Source organism: Silene latifolia, chromosome 7 (genome assembly GCF_048544455.1).
Source record: "Silene latifolia isolate original U9 population chromosome 7, ASM4854445v1, whole genome shotgun sequence".
NCBI lineage: Eukaryota > Viridiplantae > Streptophyta > Magnoliopsida > Caryophyllales > Caryophyllaceae > Silene > Silene latifolia.
Window position 1 is genome coordinate 85,122,757 of NC_133532.1, and position 10,482 is coordinate 85,133,238.

General features: G+C 40.9%; 1 non-coding gene across 1 annotated transcript; it reads left to right on the forward strand.

Annotated features, from left to right (window-relative positions):
* The first annotated feature begins 1,636 nt into the window (after positions 1 to 1,636).
* On the forward strand, positions 1,637 to 1,743 carry LOC141593592 (small nucleolar RNA R71). The gene has a single exon (XR_012521666.1). It is a non-coding gene; the product is annotated as a small nucleolar RNA R71 (small nucleolar RNA).
* Positions 1,744 to 10,482: the final 8,739 nt, after the last annotated feature.

Genomic DNA, 10,482 nt, shown 5'->3' on the forward strand with positions numbered 1-10,482 from the left:
CACTTCTAGAGTGAGCTCACCATGTTTTACATCAATCACCGCACCCGCGGTGTATAAGAAAGGTCTTCCTAGAATGATTGGAATGTTGGAGTCTTCCTCCATATCAACAATGACAAAGTCCACCGGGATGAAAAACTTCCCAATTAAATGCGGAACATCTTCCCATATCCCTAATGGTGTCTTCGTCGATCTATCGGCCATTTGGAGTGTGATAGTGGTGCATTTAAGCTCTCCCATCCCCAACCTTTTACTCACCGAGTACGGCATAACACTCACACTAGCCCCTAGATCACATAAGGCTTTGTTGATCGTGGTGTCGCCAATGGTACACGGTATTGAGAAGCTTCCCGGATCCTTTAGTTTTGGAGGTGAACTCCCTTGAAGTATTGCACTACTCACCTTAGTGAAGGCGATAGTCTCAAGCTTCCGGATCGACTTCTTCTTTGTGAGGATGTCTTTCATGTATTTCACATAGGCCGGCACGTGATTGATTAATTCCGTGAAAGGAATCGAGAACTCCAAATTTTTCACAATTTCCATAAACTTTCCAAGTTGGTCATCTAATTTGGGCTTGGCTTGACGACTTGGAAAAGGAAGTCTAATCACAATGGGCTCCTTCTCCTTGATCTTGTCTTCATTTTTCTTTGAAATCTCTTCTTTTGATGATTCTCCATCCTTGGAGTTTTGCACAATTTCTTCTTTATCACTAGCTTCCACAACTTTATCCTCAACTTGCTTCTTCGGTGCTTCATACCTTGTACCACTTCTCAAGTGAATGGCACTAACCGTTTCATGTCTTGGGGGATTACTTTGAGGTGGTAATTGCCCCTTTTGTCTTTGTGAGCTTGAAGATGCTAGTTGAGTCAATTGGGTTTCCAACATTTTGGTGTGAGCTAGGATGTTGTTGATGGTGGTTTCCTTTGCTTGACTATCTTTTTGCATTTGAGTGAAAAATTCTTGTTGATTCTTTTGCATTTGGAGGACCACTTTTTGAACATCAAAACCTTGGTCATTTTGGTGATTGTATGGATTTTGGTTTTGGTAACCTTGGTTTTGATTGTAAAAGGGTCTTTGATTTTGGTTTCTCATGGGAGGTGGGGTGTATGTTGTTTGAGGGTTTTGAACATTTTGGCTTTTGTATGAGAGATTTGGATGGAATTTGGTGTTTTCATTGTAATAGTTGGAATAAGGGGTACCACTCTTGTATGCTTGGAAAGCATTCACTTGTTCATTTGTTCCCCTTCATTCATTTTGGTCATGTCCCAAAGTTCCACAATTCTCACATATCCCACTTGGGATTGATGACGATGCCGTCATGGCATTAACATGATGCTTTGGTGATTTTGAGGCTTCTTCAAGTCTAGCCATAGCCTTTTCAAACTTCAAATTGATTGTGTCAATGTGAGCACTAAGTTGAGCACCCAATTGAGTAACGGAGTCCACTTCATGCTTTCCTCCCCTAGTAGCCTTGCGAGGTCTACTATATTGTGAGTTATGGACCGCCATTTCCTCAATTTTGTTCCATGTTTGATTGTCATCAACTTCGGTGAACATTCCATTTGATCCCATGTTGAGAATGTTCCTTGAATCTTCATATAGACCGTTCCAAAATTGTTGTACCAAGAACCACTCGCTAAGTCCATGGTGAGGACATGAGCGACAAATTCCTTTGAACCGCTCCCAAGCTTCATACAAAGATTCTTCATCCCTTTGCTTAAAACCCGTAATTTGAGCTCTTAGCATGTTAGTCTTTTCCGGTGGGTAGAATTTTTTGTAGAAAGCTAGAGCCAACTTCTTCCAAGAATCAATTCCGAGAGTGGCCTCATCAAGGCCCTTCAACCATTGTTTCGCGGTGCCAATTAGAGAAAAAGGAAATAAGACCCATCGAATTTGGTCTTGAGTTACACCGGTTTGAGAAATCGCATCACAATAGTCACAAAAGGTTTCCATATGAGAATGAGGGTCTTCACTAGGCATCCCCCCAAATTGGCTCCTTTCGACTAATTGGATAAATGCGGATTTTGCAATAAAATTTCCGGTTAGATGTTGTGGTGTGGGAGTACCATTGGGTAGGTTCTCCTCGGTGGGTACGGAATGTGATGAAAACTTAGGCATTGTAGGTTGATTTTGTGGGGTATTTTGTAATGGGTTCTCCTCACCTTCTCTTGCAAAAGGGTTGATGAACTCAATAGTTGGTTGAATATCTACAACCTCACCAATACCTCTCAAATTCCTCCTAGCAAGTCTTCTATTGGTTGTCAAAGTTCTTTCAATTTCACGATCAAAAGGTAACAAATCACCTTGTGACCTTCTAGACATGCAAAATATCAAACAACTTGAAAACAATTAGAACAAACCTTGAGGAGTTTTACTTCCCCAAGGCAAAGAAAGACACAACTAATAACAATATAAGGAAATCTAAATCAAGCTAACACCGTCCCCGGCAACGGCGCCATTTTTTATGGGGACGGAATGGTATGTCATTGGGTCACGTCCAATCAAAACACAATTTATAACTTCACAAACAACTCTACAATTAGTAAAGAGGCAAGTAAACGTCGGATCCCAAGGGACGGGAATTGAGATGAGATTTCTATTGAAACTAGTGGTGTCTTAGGGGTGTCACAATTTGGGTTGATGTAGAAGGTCACTAAACTAAATAGCAATGAAAGTAAACAAGCAAGATGAATTAAAAGGGTTGCAAATAATTGATAAAAAGCACTAGGGTGTCATGGGGTCATAGGGGAATCATGGGAATTGATCATACAAACATGTTCTCAAATTATAAGCAAGCAATTATTGTTGTGATGGATTGAGTTGGGTTATATCTTACAATCCTAGGAAAGTTTGGGTCCCGGAGCCGAATCGATTAGATTGTACAACACCTACAAGTAGACTTAATCTTCCCTACTCAACAACATTCATGGTCTAGTGAGACTCGAGTTGGTTTATGTCTCACAAGTCTCATTGAAAAGATAGGTGATGGGTAAAAAATGCAAGGATTCATAGGCTCGCATTTCATCAAACATAACATGTGCATGAGTTGAGATCAAAACAAGCAAGCAAATAAATCATGAAAGCATATTAATTTAAGCATTAATCATTCCCCATGTTGGTTTCCCCTAATTACCCATTAACCCTAGCTAGGAGACTACTCACTCATTATCATGTTGATCATGATAGCAAGGTTGTCAATCATACCAATAAAATGAAACATGATGAATAAATGAAAGTAATTAACAATAATTAAAAAGGGATTAAGAGGATTATACCTACTAATGATTCCAATAATAAAGGAAGAATAAAAGAAGTACTTGATGCTTGATTGAGAGGTTGTCAATCTCCCAATAATAACCCAAATAATCTTCAATTACCCAAAAATAAAGGATGAACAAAAGAGAGATTAAGGAAATAAAACTTGTATTAAAACTTGATTAATTGTTGATTACAAAACTAAAGAGAGATTTGATTGATATTAACTACTCTAAGAATTGATAAGAAGAACATGCTCTTCTAATTAGACTAATGGGGTATTTATAGTGGAAATTAGGTGGATGCATTAGGGTTAACTAAGGGCTAAACTAGTAATTACACTTTTTAGATTGAGCAGGGAGAAGCCGGTATTTTTCGAAAGAAGGGCTTCTTTCTTTGTAGCTTGGAGAAGACGAAATTTATTTGTCTTGGAATCCGTGCGTATTGGAGTCGGGACGGGCGGATTCAGGCAGGGGAAGACGGGCGTCTTCAGGGGAATCCGGGCGGATTCTGTGGCTGCTCTCCGGGCGTCTTTGAAGGAAGACGCACGGATTGTGCTTGTGGAGGACGGACGGATTTTGGACAATCCGCTCGGAATGTAGCTCAGCATTATTTCTTCTTCTTTTCTTCCCTTTTCTTCATAAAATCCTTGGGGATGCAAGGATCCTTTTGTGGGGTAATATCCGTATAAGACCCTTTAAATTTAGGACTATAACGTAAATTTAACATGTGAAATATAGTCATAAACGAAAAACAATGAAAAACGATAAAGATTAAGAATCAACCTCGGGTCCTTTATAGTGCGGCGTAAAGAACAGAAATCAACAGAGATTTCCTCCTAATTGTTGCACCCAAGACCGTCTGAGACTATGCCCTTGTGCTAGAAATGCTTTCTAATTGACTTGCAATATTGAGAAAGCTATTGTGAGGTTTTTTGATGTGAGATCTAGGTTTCAGAGAGAAATGATCTCCAAAACCCTAGTTTTCTGTAAAATGAAATTGTCCAGGTCAGAAGGAGAGGGAGTCTCTCCTTTTGTTTGGTTCGGCCAAACCGAGAGCCCTAGGGGAGGGAGTGGGCTTTCACTTCCTCCTTCTTTTTAACTCGTAGTCCGACCAATTCCGCTAAAATGTATATGACGCGATTTTCATTATAAATCGTCATCGGTTATCGGCTATTAAACTATCAACTAATAACACGGGTTAGTTGAATTATTAATACATGTCCGACAAAGACGATATTGTATAATTTATTCAATATACATTAATTAAATATAACCGTTTATATTTAATTTGCGAATTAACCGTTTAATTCGCCTTAGCCCATTTTATTTAATCCGTATTAAATATAATATCTCAACATCACATTTTGACTAATTACTAGTCAAATAACTCGGACTAACTGGTTAGTCAAAATTGGCATCTACATGATCTGTATTTTCATCTTTGTCACATCTCTCAAACGTATCCTATAGGTGTGACTTTTAGGGACCAGTTGATCACCGCCATCTGTATGACAATAACGTCAAACTTATCTAGCAAGCCAACCGTTATTGATAAACGTGGATCAACTGATAATAATACCAAAAGTATGCCCTTTGATCCTTTTAGAGATTTATAAGTCCTTGCACTAACTGTTAAGGACACCAACCCCAACAAGCTCCCACTTGTCCGTACAAGTGTATGTGCAATGACGTTATCCGAGTAACGGAGGACACAAATTCAACAAACTCCCACTTGTCCGTACAAGTGTATGTGCGATAACCGATTCTCATATTCATTTAAAAATTTCTCCCACTCAATGTAAAACAATTTGCAAATCCGGATCCGCAAAGGTCGTATTTTACAATCGATCTGTATCAAGAGTGGTTTCCCCGACTAGAGAGTAACTTAACTGATAAAACGAATCCGTATCCGAGCATGGCCATGCATTTCGATTCTGACTCCTCGAGTGGCCCCGAGAAATATCGAGTATCGATAAAGGCTGAATATTTCCTTCAACTCGACTCCTTCCGATCTAAGCACAAAGATGAAATGACCCAGAAAAAATCTACTTGGCCCCCTGTTACGGATGACCGTGAGAAAGAAACCAAAGTCACCCAAAATCTGCCTTAGTCTCAAGAGACAGTCGATAGTCAAAAGAATCGACTCTTAGAATCACCATGGAGGTCCTATCCACGACCGGGCACCGAATGTTGTAAAACATTTAGGACTCCACGTCGATGTCACAATTGTGTCCTACGAAATATCCGTATAAATCGCCTCTGTGATTGGTCAGTCAATCGGTTGACTTATGGCTCGTTGAACCCACCATCAACCAACGTCACAAAATAATTGCCAGAGTTATCAGCTCATGTGGGCAATTAAGGACTAAAAAATATAATGTTCTTTCAGTTCACTTTGTGGTGTTCAAAAATTGTCGCACAATTCCACATGAAAAACAAAATATATAAATATCAAAACGATGATGTCGTATAGAGTACAAAAGAGAATGAATCTAATCCATAAAAGAGTACTACAACTTAGGAACACGTTTAATTCCCATGGAATTAACGTGCCCTTCATGCTTATCTTGTCGTAATGGTTTAGTGAGAGGATCTGCTATGTTATCATCGTAGCAATCTTTTCTATCACTACTTCCTTTTGCTCCACGTAATCTCGGATTAGATGAGCTTTCCGTTGTACATGTCTAGACTTGTTGCTAGACTTTGGCTCCTTAGCTTGGAAGATGGCACCACTATTGTCGCAATAGATGGTGATCGGGTCATTCGAACTAGGCACTACGGATAGCCCATGTAAGAATTGACGCATCCATATCGCTTCCTTTGTAGCTTCGTACGCGGCATAGTACTCGGACTCGGTCGTATTATCTCGCGTAACATTTTGTTTGGAACTCTTCCAGTGACTGCAGCGCCATTAAGAGTAAAAACGAATCCGGATCGAGATTTAGAGTCATCTCGATCCGTTTGGAAGCTAGCATCTGCACAGAATCTTAGGTTGCGCATAGCTTTTGATCGCCTCCATAAGTCAATGCCCAATCTTTAGTCCTCCGTAGGTACTTAAGAATGTTCTTGACACCATCCAATGTGATTCACCTGGATGTTGTTGGAATCGACTTGTCATACTCAATGCATATGCCACGTCCGGACGTGTGCATATCATGGCATACATGATTGATCCTATAGCCGAGGCATAAGGAATCCGTGTCATGCGCTCTTTCTCTTCCGGTGTCTCTGGTGACTGAGACTTGCTCAAATGCACCCCCGGAGCCATAGGAAGAAACCCCTTCTTGGAGTTAGTCATGCTTTGAATCTCTCTAGGACTTTGTCTATGTAAGACTCTGGTGAGAGATAACATCCGTCGTGATCTATCTCGATAGATACGGATGCCTAGAATTCTTTGTGCCTCTCCCCAGGATCTTTCATCCGGAAATGGTTTTTCAACCATACTTTCACCGGTTAAGAGAGGTATGTCATTCCCAATCGTGAGTATGTCGTCAACATACAATATTAGGAAGACAATCTTGCTCCCACTCGACTTGATATATAGACATGGTTCCTCGACCGATCGAGTAAATCCATTTTCTTTTATCACTTGGTCGAAGCGATGATTCCAACTCCTTGATGCTTGCTTAAGTCCATAAATGGAACGCTTAAGCTTGCACACTTTCTTAGGATGTTCTGGATCGATGAAACCTTCGGGTTGTACCATGTACAACTCTTCCTCCAAAAAGCCGTTTAAGAAGGCGGTTTTCACGTCCATTTGCCAAATTTCATAGTCATGAAAAGCGGCAATCGCTAAGATAATCCGAATGGAACGCAAAGATGACTACGGGTGCAAAAATTTCATCGTAGTGCAAACCTGGCACTTGGGTGAAACCTTTAGCAACTAGTCGTGCTTTGTAGATATCTTGTTGACCTTCCACAGAATGCTTTATCTTGTAAAGCCATTTGTATTGAAGGGGACGAACCTTAGCAGGTAAGTCAACAAGATCCCACACGTTGTTCTCATACATAGAGTCCATCTCGGATTTCATGGCCTCAAGCCATAGCTTTGAGTCGGAACTAGTCATGGCACCTTTATAGGTTGCGGGTTCACTACTCGTTAAGAGTAGAACGTCATCTATGTCATGTTCCTCGACCATACCAATGTATCTGTCCGGAGGAATAGAGACTCTTCCCGACCTCCTAGGTTCCTCAGGAATATTCACCGCAGCCGAGATTGTAGGAATGGATTCCTCCAATGATTGCTCGGTATTTGGTTCTGGAACCTCTGACAGGTCGAAGGTTCTATCACTCTTTGCATTCTCGAGAAACTCCTTCTCTAAGAATGTCGCACTAGCCGCAACAAAAACACGTTGTTCGGTTGGCGAATAGAAGTAATGACCAAGTGTTCCTTTAGGATAACCTATAAAGTATGTCTTGACCGATCGCGGGCCGAGCTTATCCTCGTGTCTCCACTTGACATAAGCCTCGCAGCCCCAAACCCGTATAAAGGACAAGTTAGGGACCGTTCCCTTCCATAGTTCATATGGAGTCTTGTCAACAGCTTTAGACGGACTTCGGTTAAGTATTAGAGCGGCTGACAAAAGAGCATAACCCCATAATGAATCAGGTAATATCGTGTGACTCATCATGGATCGAACCATATCAAGTAGTGTTCGATTTCTCCGTTCGGAAACACCATTCAATTGAGGTGTTCCAGGTGGAGTTAACTGTAGGGCAATCCCACAGTCCTTTAGGTGTTGATCAAACTCATGAGAAAGATACTCGCCACCACGATCCGAACGCAGTGTATTAATCTTTCTACCCAATAGGTTCTGTACCCTATTCTGGTATTCCTTGAATTTCTCAAAGGATTCACTTTTGTGCTTCATTAAGTAGACATAGCCATATCTACATAAATCGTCCGTGAAAGTGATGAAATACCTATAGCCTTCTCGTGCGGTGATTGACATAGGTCCACATACATCCGTGTGTATGAGTCCTAATAGGTCAGCAGCGCGCAATCCAACACCTTTGAAGGAAATACGAGTCATCTTACCGATGAGACATGATTCACACGTGCCAAATGATTGAAAGTCAAAGGCCGAGATAGCTCCATTCTTTATGAGCTGTTTTACGCGTTTCTCATTAATGTGTCCCATACGGCAGTGCCATAGATACGTTTGATCTTTGTCACCAACCTTTAACTTTTTATTCATTATGTGTAATATTTCGCTGGTGTGATCTAAAACATAAATTCCATTCATGGAGACTGCCTTGCCATAAATCATATTGTGTAATGAGAAAATGCAAGTATTATTCTCTATTACAAATGAAAAACCAAGTTTGTCAAGTGCGGCGAAATAATGTTTTTAGAAAGACTGGGTACATAATAGCGGTTATATAAAAATAACTCAAATCCGCTAGGAAGCGGATCACGTATGTTCCCCTCGAGACGGCAGCCACTCGTGCTCCATTCCCGACACGCAGTCCACCTCACCCTTTACGAGGGGTTCGATGTTTGAGCCCCCGCACATGATTACACGAGATGAGAACCACAACCAAAGATCAAGTACCCAAGTTCCGTAACTTGCGTGGTTAATCTCAATCATATGAATAAAAGTAGAAGAAGAAGACATACCAACAGGTTTAACACGACCTGCCTTTAAGTCCTCATGATAAACAGGACATGTACGCCTCCAATGCCCAGTCTTGTGGAAATGATGGCATTCCATGTTTTCATTCTTGCTCTTTGTCGCGCCTGATGAGGTGCTCGACTCACCAGGCCCACTCTTACCTGAACCCGACTTCTTGAACTTCGGTTTACCTACTGCTAGGTTTGCCTGAGCTTTGCCCTTACCTTTCCCCTTGTTTGTCACAACGAGAACATCCTGTTTCAAGCTCCCACTGAACTTCATGTCCTTCTCGGTCTGTACGAGAAGGGAGTGCAGTTCATGGGGACTTTTCTTCAAATCATTCATATAGTAATTCGCTCTAAATTGCGAAAAACCATCGTGGAGTGAGTGAAGCATGCGGTCGATCACGATGTTCTCGCTGATCTTACAATCAAAGGTCTCCAGCTTCTCGACATTCTCAATCATGCTGAGAATGTGTGGGCTAACTGGTTGGCCCTTCTGGAGTCTCGCATCAAAGAAGCGAGTGGTATGCTCATAGGTCACGATTCTCGGTGCTTTCGAGAATTCCTTAGTGAGCGTGGTGAAAATCTTGTTTGCACCATGGGCTATGAAGCGTTTCTGCAAATTGGATTCCATTGCAAAATTGAGTACGTTTTTAATCGCACCCGCTTCCATACAGAAATTGTTAAACTTGGTGATTTCATTAGCTCTAGCCGTGGGACCTGGGTTTGCCGGGATGGGCTCTAATAGATATTTGAGCTTCCCGTCAGCAGCGGCAGCATTCCGTAATCTTTGCCTCCCGATCCGCGAAGTTTGATCCATCATTCTTCAGTCGAGTAGACTGATTCATCTGATTCATGAAGATCCGAAGCCAGGACTCACGGTCCAATGTGGCACTTGGCATTGGGTTTTCAGTAGAACCAGCCATTTGTTATTAGCAGTTAAAAAAAAAACGTGATCTACGCTGAAAAAGAAAGAAAAACAAGAACGAAATAAGCAACTCATCGAGGTGATTTAAGTCTATTTAAAATTCATATTAACGTGTAGACTCAATGCACTTGCATAATTGATCTCCCTCAAGAATGATACAAGTGATCCCAAGACTCAATTTCCGTAAATTGATAAGCCAACTGTTTAGCTAATTCTTCCGTAAGAACTCTTGGTTGATAGATTTCCGTAAATCCTATCTATAGTCCACCTAATTATTGCATGAAAACTGACACATATAGAGGTCACGAGTTAGTTTTCTTTGACATTCTCATAAGACCCTTTAAATTTAGGACTATAACGTAAATTTAACATGTGAAATATAGTCATAAACGAAAAACAATGAAAAACGATAAAGATTAAGAATCAACCTCGGGTCCTTTATAGTGCGGCGTAAAGAACAGAAATCAACAGAGATTTCCTCCTAATTGTTGCACCCAAGACCGTCTGAGACTATGCCCTTGTGCTAGAAATGCTTTCTAATTGACTTGCAATATTGAGAAAGCTATTGTGAGGTTTTCCGATGTGAGATCTAGGTTTCAGAGAGAAATGATCTCCAAAACCCTAGTTTTCTGTAAAATGAAATTGTCCAGGTCAAAAGGAGAGGGAGTCTCTCCTTTTGTTTT